Source organism: Antechinus flavipes, chromosome 1 (genome assembly GCF_016432865.1).
Source record: "Antechinus flavipes isolate AdamAnt ecotype Samford, QLD, Australia chromosome 1, AdamAnt_v2, whole genome shotgun sequence".
Lineage (NCBI taxonomy): Eukaryota > Metazoa > Chordata > Mammalia > Dasyuromorphia > Dasyuridae > Antechinus > Antechinus flavipes.
Genome location: NC_067398.1, coordinates 414,141,781 through 414,157,400, shown reverse-complemented (window position 1 = coordinate 414,157,400; position 15,620 = coordinate 414,141,781). Strand labels below are relative to the sequence as shown.

General features: G+C 32.8%; 1 pseudogene; it reads right to left on the bottom strand.

The window, feature by feature from the left end:
• Window positions 1-4,106: 4,106 nt before the first annotated feature.
• LOC127546243 (cytosolic non-specific dipeptidase-like) lies at window positions 4,107-12,524 on the bottom strand (annotated as a pseudogene).
• Between the last annotated feature and the right edge of the window lie 3,096 nt (window positions 12,525-15,620).

Genomic DNA, 15,620 nt, shown 5'->3' with positions numbered 1-15,620 from the left:
CAGAAAAAGAAAATTATAGCCAAATCACCCAAATGAATATTGATGGAAAAATTTTAAATAAAATGCTAGCTAAAACATTATAGCAACTTATCGATAGGATAACACAATATGACCAAGCAGGGTTTATATCAGGAATGCAGCCCTAGTTCAATATCATGAAAACTATTACAATCATCAATTTTATCAATAACAAAACCAACAAAAATTATATATGATAATCTCAAAACCCAAAAACTATATGAACACAATTATGAAGTACTTCTCATACAAATAAAATAAGACAATTGGAAAATGCCAATTTTTCAGGGCTAGGCTAAACTAATATGATGAAAATGACAATTCTGCCTAAATTTGTCTATTTGTTCAGTGCCATACCAATCAAAGTGCCAAAACATTATTTTATACAACTAGAAAAAAATAACAAAATTCATCTGGAAGAACAAAAAATCAATAATATGAAGGAAATTAATGAAAAATATAAAGGATGATGACTTAGCAATACCAAATCTTAAACAATATTTTATAAAGTAGCAGTAACAAAACAATTTGGTACTGGTTAAGAAACAGAATGGTAGATTAGTGGAATATATTAGATATAAATGACACAATTAACAAGGCCTATAGCTATCTATTATTTGATAAAACCCCAAATTCCCACTTCTAGAACAAGAACTCACTATTTGATATAAATTGCTGGTAGACCTGGAAAATAATATGTCAGAAACTTGGCATAGACTTACATCTTGCACTCAATACCACAATAAGATCAAAAGGGATACATCATTTGGGCATAAAGGATGATACTATAAACAAATTAGGAAAACTAGGGATAATTTACCTATCATATCTTTGGAGAAGGGAAGAATTTGTGAAGAAAGAAGAAGTAGAGAACATTATGAAAGGCAAACTGGACAACTTTAATAATATTAAATTAAAAAGTTTTTGCACAAACAAAACCAATACAAAGAAGATTAAAAGGGAAATATAAAAAATACATAAAATAAAACATCTTTACAGCTAATATTTCTGATAAAGATTTCATTTCTAAAATATATAAAGAAATTTGTCAAATTTATAAGAATACATGTCATTCCCCAATTTATATGTGGCCAAAGGATATGAACAAACAACTTTCAGGTTATAAAAATAAAGCCATTTAAAGCTATATGAAAAAATACTCTAAATACCTATTGATTAGAGAATGGAACTTAAAAGAGCTCTTAAAATGGCTAAGATGACAGGAAAGAATAATGATAAATGTTGGAGTGGATGTGGGAAAACTGGGACATTAATGCATTGTTGTTGGAGTTGTGAAATGATCCAACCATTCTGGAAAACCATCTGGAACTATGTCCAAAGGGGTTATAAAACATTTTGAACCAGCAGTTCCATTACTGTCTCAGTATCCCAAGAAAATCATTCATGAGGGAAAAGAACCCATATGTGCAACAATGTTTGTAGCAGCTCTTTTTTGGTAGCAAAGCATTGGAAAAGGAGTAGATTTATGGGGACTAGATTCCCATAAATTGGGGAATGTTTAAACAAATTGTGTTACATGAAACAAATGAAATGTTATTCTATTAAAAATGATGAACAAACTGATTTTATAATAATTTGGAAAGATTTACATGAACTGATGCTGACTAACACAAGCAGAACCATGAATCCATTATACACAATAACAGCAAGTTTGTGCAATGACCAACTATGTAGTGGCTCACTACTTCAACACAATTCCAATAGATTTTGGATAGAAAATATCATATCCATCCAGAAGAAGAAATAAGAAGACTGAATGAAAATCAACTTATGCTATGTTCACTTCTTTTTTTTTTCTGATTGTTTTATCTCTCCCATGGTTTTCCCCTTTTGCTCTGATTTTTCTCTCCCAACATCATTCATAAAATAATGTGTATTAAATATAAACTTTAAAAAATCACAGTGTAATTTTAGGGGATGGTAAATAAAAGATGACTTTTTTTGTTAACCTCAAGTGAATACATATAAAATCTGATAATCATGTATGGGATAAACTCACCCATAAAACAGAAGCAGACAGTAGAAAGTATTAAGAAATAAAATTCAATAATATGTGGTTTAACAAAAAAACTCATCTGATACAGAGAGATATATGCAGAGTAAAGGTAAAAGTTTGGAAAATAATTTATTGTGCTTCAGCTAAAATAAAGAAACCAGGGTTGGCAGGGGCAGCTAGGTGGCACAATGGATAGAGCAACAGCTCTGATGTCAGAAGGACTTGATGTCAAATCTGACCTCAGATACTTAACACTTTCTATCTGTGTGACCCTGGACAAGTCACTTAATTCCAATTGCCTCATCAAATAAATAAAAAAAGAAAGGGTAGGCAATTCTGATGTAAGATAAAGTAAAATTAGAAATGCATATTATCTATAGAGATAAGGAAAGTACATCTTGATAAAGGTTACCATAAATAATTTAGTGGTAATGATATTAACTGTGTATTTATCAAAATGGTAGAGCAGTCAAATTCCTAGAGAAGGTTTAAGCCAGTGACAAAAAGAAATAGGTAGTGAAACTAAACGAGTGAGAGATCTCAACCTTCCCCTCTCAGGATCAAAAGTATTTACCCACAAAATAAATAAGAAAGGAATTAGGGAGATTAATAAAATCTGACAACTTAGATATATAGATCTCATGAGAAAATTGATTAAAGACAGAAAGGAATACATCCTTTTCTTGGAAGTACATGGCACCTAAACAAAAAATTGACTATGTATTAGGTGATAAAAATTTCACAATCAAATACAGAAAGACAGAAATAATAACTGTTTCCTTTTCAGATCACAGTGCAATAAAAGTTAGATTCAATAAAGGGGCAGGGAAAGATAAATTAAATTAGAAATTAAATAATCTAATTCTAAAAATGAGTGGGTCAAACAACAATTCACAGAAAAAATCTATTTATGCATCCAAAATAACAATAATTAGACAAGATACCATAGATTGAAGCCAAAGCATTTATTAGGGAAAAGTTTATATCTCTAATCAGCTACATGAATAAAAGAGAGAAAAGTATCAATGAATTTGGCATGCTACTAAAAAGCTAGAAAATTCAAAATTAGAAATTTTGAAACTTAAAGGGGAAATTAATAAAATAGAAACTAAGAAACCTATTGAAATAATAAATAAAAATAAAAGTTGTTTTTTTATTTAAAAAACAATAACAAAATAGATTTCATTCATAACCTGCAATATTGTCCTTATTTAAAAATACATGGGGCAGCTAGGTAGTGCAGTGGTTACAGCACTAACCCTGAAGTCAGGAGGACCTGAGTTCAAATCTAGTCTCAGACACTTAACACTTCCTAACTGAGTGACCCTGAGCAAGTTACTTAACCCCAATTGCCTCAGCCAAAAAAAAAGAAAAAGAAAAAAAGAAAGAAAGAAAGAAAGAAAGAAAGAAACTGAGTCAGTTTTAAAAAAAGATGACATAAATAATGAAGAAGTATACAACAAACTACTCTTCAAAATAAGAACTCCTATTGATGATAGCCTACTGACTAAATAACATTTTTGAGCAGATTTGCTTTTTTTTTTTTTAAATTGGGGACTTTTAACTTGGAACTTAATAATAGATTTCAGAAGATCTGTGACTTTGTATGGGAAAGAAAATCTTATTTTTGACTAACCTGTAATATAAATTTATCATTTATGACTATAGGAAACAAAACATTCATTTTTTTTTCACCAGACTACTCAAAAGTCCCATGATGCAAAAGAAGTTTAAAATTTTGATTTTGATGAAATATTCATTTGAAAAAAAAGAAGTGATTTTGCAGCAAATTCAGAAACATCCCAGCTAAGATAAAAACATGTAAATTCATGTTTTGGGAATCAGATATAAATATTTGATAGTCTTGTATCTCCAAGTGGTTCCATTTTTATAAAAAAAAGAGGAATGAGTACAGTATATAGTAGTAGCAGATATTCAAAGCTTTTTCATGCTTGTCTTCATGGAAGGAAAAAAAAAGAAAAATAAGAGGCTTCCTAATGAAAACTGGCCCAATTTACCAGATTAACCAACTTTCCAGTTAGATATCACTTTTCAAAGAGGGGAACATGGCTCAATTCAGTTGAGATAGCTTATATAGATATGCACACAGAATTTTGGTCCCTTCTATGTAGTTATTCTTATTGAGTTTTTCATTCTGTGAATGAGTACCATCATTGGCAGATCCAATTGCCAGCAGCATTACATTTTTACCTGTGGCTTCCTGGAAGGTCAAGTCACAGGAATACTATCTCCTTCTCTGATCAAGTCTGGCTCAACACCAGGGAATTCCACCATGGTCCATATATACCTTGAATTTGCTGGGGCTTTTCAACTCAGTAAACTTTGCATTCAAGTAATTTATAACCAGTTTTTCAACAACCTCAGGAACCATTTTTGGCATTAATCTTATCTTGAACTTGCCAGTCACTTTCCTAGGAATCACAATTTTAATCCTGTTCCAGAGAAGGCTCTTTCAATTCTATGGAATGAGAGGGATGTGTATCTTCAACTGTGCATTAAGATTAAGATTTTTCCTTTGAATCATGTAGAAGTGTCATTGCTCCAACATTTTTTGCATATTCCTCTAAATCAAAGTCAATGTTTTCATACAGCAAAAATTCCTTTTTGGTAAAAGGAGCCACTGCTTTATTAATACGAGGAATGAGAATGTGTCCCTTTTTGTCCATCAAGCAGCCCATCAGAGCAATGAGATCTGACATGGCTTCAGGCACCAAACCACCATACACACCAGAATGAAGATATTTGTCAGAGCATTCTACCTCTACAAAAAAGTAATAAATTCCTCTGAGGCCATATGTAATACAAGATTTCTTTTTCCCCTAACCAGTAGTTGTCAGAGATACAAACAAACCTCTTACACAATGGATGGCTTTTTGTAAGTCATCTAACTTCTTAGTGCTAGGCTACAGTCAGAGATTGACTTGAAGAGAAGGAATTTGCCTGCATTTGAAGAGTGAGTTTTTGCATGATATATTAATTTTTAAAATTTCTTCCTGGTAAATCCCACACTTATGTTTTATTTAATGATAAAAGCATTGAGTATATGTGGCACATTTTCTTTTCAAGAGAAAAAAACAGTTATTTTTTCCACTTAATAGTATTTTTTTTCAGTTGCATATAAAAAGGGGTTTTCAACATTCATTTTTACAAGATTTTGAGTTCCATATTTCCCTCCCTCCTTCCCTTCTCTTCTTCCTCTCCAAGAGAGCAAGTATTCCAAAAATCAGTAATCATAAAGGTTAATCTTCCTTTCACTTTCCTAAAGCTTCTGTAATTTTGATGGAAGGATTTTTTTTTTCCTTTCTGATTTTGCAATTTCATGTTCTTGTGATTTGACTTTTATAATCTTTTCCTTGGAGGGTGGAGACAGAAATCTTAGGGTAAGATATCAGTGCCTTCAGATCTTTGTTACAGTTACAGATTTCAAGCTTTGGACACAATCTTTTCTTCTCAGAGTTTCCAAACTCATTCATTGAGTCAGAAAATGCTGATCCTCACTGAACTTTTTAATCATATTGATAAATACCAGGATCAAAACATAAAGAAACTTGCAGAATGGGTGGCAATCCAGAGTGTTTCTTCATGGATGGAGAAAAGAAATGAAATCAAGAGAATAATGGAAGTTGCATCTGCAAACATAAGACAGCTAGGTCACACAATTGAGTTGATAGACATTGGGAAACAAAAGCTTCACGATGACTCAGAAATACCTCTTCCTCCTATTTTGCTTGGCAAATTGGGCTGGAATCCCCAAAAGAAGACTGTGTGTGTGTGTGTGTCTATGGTCATTAAGATGTACAACCAGCAGTCCTTGAGGATGGGTGGGACAGTGAGCACTTCATGTTGGTAAAAAAGAAATGGAAAGCTTTATGGAAGAGGTGCAATTATGACAAGGGGTCAGAACTTGGCTGGCTAACTGCTCTCTAAGCATTTCAATAAATAAATCAGTATATCTCATATCCCAGTCAATGTCAAATTTTGTCTAGAAGGAATGGAGCAATCTGGTTCTGAAGGCTTGGATGGCATGATTTCAAAGATAATTTCTTCAAAGATGTGGATTATATTTGTATCCTAATCATTTAAAGAAAAATTAATTCCAATACTATGCAAACTGTGTGGAAAAGAAGGTAGAGAAGTAGTATTGCCAAATTCCTTTTATGACACAAATATGGCACTGATACCTAAACCAGGAAGAACCAAAACAGAGAAAGAAAATCATTAACCAATCGTCCTAATGAATATTGGTACAAAAATGTTCAATAAAATATTAGCCAAGACATTACAACAATTTATCAGAAGGATGATAGACTCTGACTTAGTGGGGTTTATACCAAGAATGCAGTTCTAATTCAGTATTAGGAAAACTATTACAATAATTGACCATATTAATAACAAAATCAATAGAAATCATATGATAATTTTTATAGCTGTAGAAAATTGATTGACAAAATACAGTACCCATTCCTTTAAAAGCACTAGAAAGCACAGGGATAAAGGGAGCTTTCCTTAAAATAATAAACAATATCTATTTAAAACCTAAAAGAAGCATTATTTGTAATGGAGAGAAACTGGTTGCATTCCCAAAAAGATAAAGGGTGATACAAGGATCCCCATGATCAACATTATTATTTATCATTATACTAGAAATGTTAGTTTTAGCAAAAAGAAAAGGAATACCTTATAAACACCTGAAATTAAAGTTAATGTGTCTAAAAATGAATTCATTATATTTACTCTTGAGCTTCTCCTCATACTACCTTCATTGTTGATGAAGGGGACAATATCCTCTCAGTCCTTCAGGTTATCCTCAACTCCTCACTATCTCTCACTGAATCATATCAAATTTAGTATGAATGCTTATTGATTTTATCTTTGTAATCTTTTTCAAAGTCATCCCCTTTTTCCTTCTGATATTACCCTTTCTCTCAAACCCATTGTCTTCTCTTCTCTGATATCACTACAATTCTGATGCAGGCTTTCATTACTCCATTTTTGAACTATTAGCCCACAGGTATATTCATTTGCCTCAAGTATCTTTCCATTACAATGCATCTTTCAGACACAAAAGTGATTTTCCTAAAGCACAGGTCTAACCATGTTATTGCACTACTCAGTGAACTTTAGTGTCTCCTAGTCACATCCAGGATCAAATAGAGAATCTTTTGTTAAGCATTCAAAGCCCTTTTAATGTGACCCTCTCAAACCATTCCAGTGTTTTTATACTTTACTCCCAACAATGTATCCTTTGATCTAGTGAGAATGATTTTGCTTTTGTTCATAAACAAGAGACTCCATATCTTGGGTCCAGGCATTTTTTCTTCTGATGCTTCATAGCTGGAATATTGCCTGTCCTCATCTTTGCCTACTGACTTCCTTTAAGACCCAATTGCAAGTCTATCTTTTCCAGGATGCCTTTCTTATATGCTTTTAATTTTAATGTTGTTTTCCTTCTTTTAATTATTCCCTATTGAACATGTATATAGCTTATTTGTACATATTCAATTTCTTATTTCTCATTAGAGTATGAGATACTTAAGGACAGAGATGGATTTTTCCTACTTTTATATCTTAATCTCTAGCACATTGCTTAGTAATGTATTTGCTTATATAATAAACATAATGATATAAATATAATATTATCATGATCTCAACAAATACTAAGTACTTAAATATTTATTCCCTGACTGATAGAGTATATAAAGATTATTTTGAATATCATGTCTAATACTTTTTTATGGAAGAGCTTGATGAAATTAAGTTAAATTAGGAAACTAAGGCATTTATGATCTCCTTTCAGTATGTTCTAGTTTCTTCCAACAGATGAATAATAATAATTTTTGAAACACAAAGCTTAATTACAAAACTATAAAAAAGACAATAAAAAAAGGAAAGTGAAAAAAAATGCTTGCTTTTCAAGAAACTTTTTTTGTCTTTTTCAGGAGGCTTTTTTTTTTTTTTTTTGGAGTGATTTATTTTCCTACCCACAAATATCAATAATTTTTCTACGAATTTATAATTACAAAATAGGTCAAAATTTTAGTCTAATTAAAGCGTCCTTTTCTGTTGTTCAGTAGACACTTCTGTGACTAATTAATATAGTAGTGGATATCATACCTCACTTGTTTTGTACTGTTAGACAAGTGAAGGATTCAAAATCTAAGGAAAGAAATCAGATAAAATATACTTGATACATTTTGGCAGACTTAAAGATTAAAATATTTTTAACATTAAAATATATGCCTAATCTCCTTTTTTAATTGGAATATTAGCATTTTAAATTTATAAAATAATTTGCAGTTGTCGAGCCCCATTCTCCTTTGAGCTTTGGGAAAGACAGGCATTATCATTATCCTCACCAGAGTAAAATAAGGAAGTGGGGAGAAGTTAACAACTTGTCACTTCCAAAAGCTCCAGTACAATGATTCATTTTCTCTTCCCTCTCTCTCTCTCTCTCTCTCTCCCTCTCTCTCTCTCTCTCTCTCTCTCTCTCTCTCTCTCTCTCTCTCTCTCTCTCTCTCTCTCTCTCTCTCTCTCTCTCTCTCTCTCTCTCTCTCTCGCTATCTCTCTCACTCTCTCTCTCTCTCTCTCAACGGCATTTAGAACCAGCATTCTTCCAGAGTTCAGTGATTTACAATTTATCTTTTACAAAAGGCAAATCTGCCAAACCACATGATTACAGCTAAAACAGAGTGGCCTTAGAGGCTTACAGAAGATTCACAGTATGGAAACTACAACATTCTGACTCTCTACTCCAGCTTCTTGTCCTGGTCTCCTTATGCTGCAATCTGGGTTCGGCAGTCTTTCCCTCTGCCTGATTAAATCAGACCTATTCTAAACTTCTTCCAAGGTATCTTCTTTTAGAAATGTATAGTACTCCAAATATTTGTATATTCTTTGACATGCAAAACCTGTTTAGAGTCTTAATGTGCTGTTGGTTTAAGAGAAACTTAGAGGAGGTTACAGAAAATTGTGTCTGCTCTCTGCCATCTTGGCTCCCAGGTTCTGATGATTTGAGTTAAGGCAGGAGGAGAAGGAAAAAGGTTTTAGAAAATGATGCAATTTTTTAAAAATTAAAATACAAGGCCAGATTCTCAGCTGAGAGAGAAGGGAGAAAAAAGTGTATGATGTTTGATAAACTAAAATATTAATTTGGAAAAACCACTATATTGGGTGCAACAGTGAATAACTTAAAGAGATACTATATGATATATGCTTCAAATGCTATAAAGTATGATATAATATGTGATATAGAATAATAAGTTATATATTATGTAGTATAGCATTGTATAAGAATGGAGGATAAAGTTTGTAGCATTGTTTAATACTATATATATTATATATGTATACACACACATATCTATATCTATCTATCTATCTATCTATAATATACTATGTACTAGTATGGAGCACACTACAGCATTATATAATGCATAATATTGTACTTTAAAGCATATGATATATACTGTATTGTATACATATATGCAATATATGTTATATAATATAGTTATAAACTGTCCTATATATTATATCATTTAGAATATATTAGGTATATAGTACCTTATATAATACTATATGTGTGTGTGTGTGTGTGTGTGAGTATGTGTATTGAGTGGGGGTATGTACATATGTATATGTACATATACATATCTACTATACTTAGTATAGCATACTCTACAATATAGTCTCTAGAAGAAAGGATATAATATATAATTTCACTATGTTATATTAAAATATATCTCTTCTTATGTATCTTAGCATAATAGATGTATACTTTCCATAGTATTGTACATATTGGTGTTTGTACACTATTGAATGTATGATATAAAATACTAGCGAATACATTACATTTGATAAATTACACAATAATTTTTAATGTACTATACAAAGTAAATAATGTGGAATGAAATATTATATATATAATACCATAGAGTATCTATATAACATCCATAACATAGTATATGTAAATATGATATATATTTTATGTTATTCTAGCTATTGCTTTATGTGTATATCATACATGAGATCTTTGATTTGAGGCCACTGCATCCTGGCCAATTGCCAGTTGACCTACCTTGTATCTTCACTTGGGATTCACATTCACAGTTAAAATGTCTAATTCTGTATTTCCTGCCATCTTATTTGCCCTAAGTTATGCTTTTTTTCTTTCCTTTCCTCCTTACCTCCTCCCCAGCATTTTGCTTCTGATGACCAGCTCTAGGTTCTTCTTTTTTTTTTTTTCATTATGACTTTTAGAAAGTCCAATAATCTTTAGATTGCCTCTCCTAGACCTATTTTCCAAATCAATTATTTTTCCTGGGAGGTATTTATTTATTTTTCCTATTTTTTCATCTTTTTGTTTTTGTTTAACTGATTCTTGAAATTGTATTGAATCATTCACTTCCATTTATTCAGTTCTAATTTTTAGTGCATTAATTTTTCCAGTTACCTTTTTAAGCTACTTTTGTATTTGGCCAATTGAATTGTTTTGTTAATTGCATTTTTTTCTCATTTCACAACTTTTGTTTTTCAAAGAATTGGTATCTATTTTGTAAGGAGTTACATGATTTTTCCATTTCTTCAAGTTTATTTTAAAAAGAGTTATATGCTCTTTTTTATATATTTTTTATATATTTTTATATATAATATATTATATTATATATTATATATATATTATATATATTACATATACTTTTTTATATATTCCTTCTTACAAAGATCTCATTTCCTTTCTTTTGTAACTCTCTTTTAAGATCCTTTATGAAATATTACAAGAAAGTCTTGTGAAATGGGGATCAGGTCATATCTCCCTTTATTGTTCATGTGGAATTAATTTGTCTTTAAGAACCTCAGGATTTGAGATCTTTTCTCTCTCTTTCTAAAAACTGTCTATGGTGACAGTTCTTTTTTTGTTGTTCATTTTTAAAACTTGAGGTATGTTCTAAATGAAAAGGAGAGACAGCTACTTTAGTTTGCCCTGGCACGGTTCTGCTGATTGATGTGGTGTTGGGTAATTGTGACTAGGTCCCTCATTCTTCTGAGGCTCCATGATTTACAATTTGCCTTTTTTAGCAAATCTGCCAAATCACCAGTTTGCAACCAAAACAATATAGCCTATGAGGCTCACAGAATATTCCCAGATACATGGAAGCTCCAATGCTCTGACTCCCCAGTCCAGCTCCTTATCCCTGTCTTCTTGTGCTATGGTCTGGGCTCGGCAGAGTGTTCCCCTGCCCATATGAAACAAACCTGTTCTAAAGTTCTTCCATGGAAATCTTGTTCTGGAAATGTGTTGTACTCCAAATATTTGTGGGTTTTTTAACTCCAAAAACCAGTTTAGAAGTTTAATCTGTTGTTGGTTTGAGAGAAGATCAGAGGAAGTCACAGAAAGCCACATTTCCTCTCTTCCATCATGGCTCTATCCATGCTAATCCTTTCTGACAATGCATGTATCCCTTATTAGCATTACCTATTCATGGAGAGCATATTGCCAAGCTAAGTGATAAAAATCTTCCCTATTTGCTGTAACCAATGGGTCCACATATGGATAGTATAGTGCTAGCTAAAAGAGCACTTGTGTTTTCTGGGTATTAGGCCAACATTAACATAAGCAGCAGAGAGTCAATCCATACTTTGTTATATCTCAGCTTTAGAGGCTGCACTGGGTACACAATCCTCTGCAAATCATGTACCTGTAATGGGCCAGAATTCTGTACTTGAAACAAGGATTCTTACAAGGTGCTAATTAAGTGGAATTGATGATACAATGGTTATCTAGTTTAGCATGTGATTAATAGTTCTCTAGTTCAGTATGATTGATTTAATCTCACAACAAATAATGGTTCCCTAGTTATATAATGGTTGGTTTATACTCAATATACTGTAAATGAGCTAATTATAATAGAGCATATAAACTGGGACAAACTCAGCCAGAGTCAAACTCAGAGAAGACAGAAGACGAGAGGTAGGAGCTCAAGCCTTGGAGCCAATAAGAGAGAGTTACTCCATCTCACAACACCATGATGGCAAGCCTGTCTTCCATTTCTCCACTGACACCAAGGCCCATCTGAACCTTGGACAGATTTTGAAAGATCTCTGAGACAGAGCCAGAGAAGACAGAAGACTGATAGCTGGAGCGCAAACTCTCAGACTGAGACAAACTTCAAGGCAGAGACTGGAGGACCTCAATAAAGCTAGCCTGGGCTTCAGGCAAGGAAACTAAATTGTGAAGGAGATAATAAAAACTTTTGGATTTTAACACCTGGCTATTCTCGTCGTGATTACTCAGCAGAAGCAAAAACTAATCCAAGGACCTCCAGAAAACCAACCAAAACACTACATGCACCAACTTCCCCAGCTCTTTAGTCTTGGCTTGTAGCCTTTTCAAGCTGTATTTATCATCAGTGTGGTAGCTAATCTTGACACCATGTTTATCCTCATTGAAGGTGTTTAAAAACATAGCTGAAAACATCATACTAAAAAGCATGGTAGTGACATACAGCTTTATTTCCTTCCATTGGTGATGGAGAAAGTTCAAGAGCGCTATCGTCCCAAACCTGGGTTAATTATACTGTCATGAAACTAACATACAATACTGGCAAACTTTTCCAGATAATGTAATTTTGGCATACTTTTCCATAAGCCCTTATGACTGAGAGTTTCTAAAACCTTACCAGATCTACAAAAATTATGTATAGATCACTATTCTGCTTTTGCCATTTCTCCAGGAATTGATATGTAGCAAATACTATATACACTGCTCATCAAACCTTTCTAAAGGTCCAAAGTCACACTGATTCTCAGATATATCAGGTGAAGGATCAGCTTGCTAAGGACAACTATGGCAGGAATCTTGCCAGCAGTGATTAAGAGAAAGTAATCTCCCTGAGATTGACACGGGGCAGTCTATTCCCTTTACCTTTATTGAGATGGACAGTAGAGGTATCATTGAACTTCTGATGGATAACATATAAATGATTATAACATAATACTGAGGGAATTGCAATATAAACTGGAACATTTCAGCTAGCTATTGTATAAGCAATTGATTCCCTACTTTGTAAACCTCAACAATAGAATCAGTAACAGGTGCTTTATTGCATGTAAAGAGTCTAATGACATTTATAATATCTTCTTTAGTAAACTTTAACTAAGGAGGAATTGATTTCAACCTGAGTTAAGCAGTCAATGGCTGCAGAATTGATTGATGATGGTTTGTTAAGAACATTATAGAAGTGTGCAGCTCATCACACTAGGATCATATCCTTATTATTAATAAATATTCCTTCATCAGCACTAAGTAATTGGAATGCACCATAGGTTTTTGGCAGCAGAGAATTGATCCATATTTTGTTGTATCTCAACTTCAGAGGCAGTATTGAGTTCAGAATTATCTGTGAACAAAAATCATGCACAAACACTCCCTCGACTTTACTTTTGGCTTGTAGTCTTTTCAGGTTAAAAAATTTACCATCCTGCTATGGATAACTTTGATTATTATTTGTTTTCATTGGAAGCATTTGAAAGCATGGCTGAAAAGAATATGCTAAGAATCATGAAAGCAAGCAATTTTTTTTTTACTCCATTGGTGACTGGGAACGTTCCATAAAATTATCCATTGTTCAGAAAATAGGCAAGCATGCTATCATGAAATTGACATTATTTTGATGAACTTTAAGCAACCAAATTGTGACATATTTTTCCTTAAGCTTTCATAACAGACAATATCAAAGGCCTTTGTAAGATCCACAAATGTCATATACAAATCTCTGTAACTTGCATTTTTCCTGGAGTTATTGAGCAGGAAACACTATATGAATTGTCCCTTGGCCCCTTCTGAAATCACACTTTCAGAAAGAGGACCATTTTCCAGGTGTAGGGTAAGCTTATTAAGGAGGACTCTGGCAAAGATATTGCCAGTAATGTAATAATTTTGTTCTAATAATAAGAAAACATAATGTCTCCATCAGTCCACAACAATCATGTGTAGAACCATCACTTACAGTAAAAGGGACTTTGATATAGGTAGAAATGGTAAAATGGGATGTGATGTCATGCAACTCATGCAAATTCATGCAAAATTCTTGCAAAAAACAAGTGGAAGAGCAGAGTCAGAATGACTAGAAATAGCTTGAGATGCAGTAGATGACTGGTGTCTTCAAAGTCTAAGTAAGCTCTAGGTGCTTGACAACTCCTATATCAGCTGACTTCATGACTCTTGGAACAAATGATTCTCATCTGTCCTTTTTCCCAGAGTAAGTCTTCACATGCTTTGAGTTATACAGCCCATTATATCACTGACATATCTGAGATCCTTCAGTTATTCTCAACCTGGTATAGCCTATCTGAAAAAATAATTTGCTGGGATGTGATCACTGTGCTTGCTACAGTTTCTTGAGCCACAGATGGAAGTTGGATGCATCAAGTGACATCAAATCTTAAAAACAGCCCTAACAACAACTCAGCACCTCTCATACCAGAGGCTTCTCTGAACATATGCCATATCTTACAAATTAAAGATATAAAATCTAAGTCTGTGTTCAAAGTGTGATAGATCACATTATATAAAGTGACACTATTATCACTGTTCTTTATCATTCAATTTCATGCAGGTGCTCAAGCTTTCTCCCTTATGAGGTTAGGCAGTTTTCTACACTAATCCACTAATTGTAAATATTCTTACAATTATTGAAAAAATGTAAAGCACTCAAATAAATCTCATTTAATTGATTTTTCTGCTCTCATTTCCATAACTGAAGTGATGACTACTATCTCAACTGTATCAGAAATGTTAATTTCATAATTTCTAACCAAGAAAATGTTACATATTCTGAAATTAAGAAATTTTACTTAGAAATTAAAGTATCACAGCTATTTTAGGGCGTTTTGTTTCTTTAAGAATGGATATATTTTCTTTTTTTTTCTTTTTTATTATAGCTTTTTATTTACAAGATATATACATGGGTAATTTTCAGCTTTAACAATTGCCAAACCAACTTTTCCCCTCCTTTCACCTACTTCCCCCCGCCAAGATGGCAGGTTGACCAATACATGTTAAATATGATGAAGTATAAGTTAAATACAATATATGTATACATGTCCATACAGTTATTTTGCTGTACAAAAAGAATCGGATCGTGATCAAAAATGCAGGCAGACAAAAATAGAGGAATTGGGAATTCTATGTAGTGGTTCACAGTCATCTCCCAGAGTTCTTTCACTGGGTGTAGCTGGTTCAATTCATTACTGTTCTATTGGAACTGATTTGGTTCATCTCATTGTTGAAGAGGGCCATATCCATCAGAATTAATCATCATGTATTATTGTTGTTGCTCATTTCACTCAGCATGAGTTCATGTAAGTCTCTCCAGGCCTTTCTGAAATCATCCTGCTGGTCATTTCTTACAGAACAATAATATTCCATAATATTCATATACCACAATTTATTCAGCCATTCTCCAATTGATGGACATTGACTCAGTTTCCAGTTTCTGGCCTACAAAGACATCTGCCACAAACATTTTGGCACATAAAGGTCCCTTTCCCTTCTTTAATATTTCTTTGGGAT